Raw genomic sequence first — 586 nt, 5'->3', positions numbered from 1 at the left:
ATATGTCCTCTGCTCAGTACATTTTTAAAGAAAAACTGATATATTTTAAAATTGTAATCCTGCTAAATAATCCCCATTTTTTTCTGTAACTGTAAAGGATAACAGTTACTTATTTGTATTCTGATTACATAACTCTGTTACATTACTCCCCCAGGCCTGGTGTGGAGATACCCTGAGTTACACCCTAGTGGGTCTTGATTGCGCTATCATTATTTTCTCAAACTTGACAGAGCTCCTCCAGAGTTACACAAGACACTTTAAAACAGTTCTGAGTACCACTCTTCATGACCAGAAGATAATCTGTTGCTTTTTCTTGGTCCAGTAATTTCAGTGTGCAGACATTTTATAATGTATATGGGATAAAATGAGTAACCCCTACTGACTAACACACACACACAGAACCACATACAGAAATGGCTGTAGGTCAAGCCAGGCTGAAGTCATTTTAATAAATGCAGGTTCACTGTTTTCTTCACTAGACCACAAGGTATACAGTGCTATGTGCCACTTTTCTTAACCTCTCTCAGTTGCTTTTCTTTTTTAGGTTGTCGTCAAGCTCATGGTGGGAACTGTTGGGTCTAATTTT

This window comes from Morone saxatilis, unplaced genomic scaffold, assembly GCF_004916995.1.
Source record: "Morone saxatilis isolate NCDOM2014 unplaced genomic scaffold, NCSU_SB_2.0 Contig0, whole genome shotgun sequence".
Taxonomy (NCBI): domain Eukaryota; kingdom Metazoa; phylum Chordata; class Actinopteri; family Moronidae; genus Morone; species Morone saxatilis.
The sequence above is the reverse complement of the archived record's forward strand: the minus strand, read 5'-3'. Positions refer to the sequence as shown.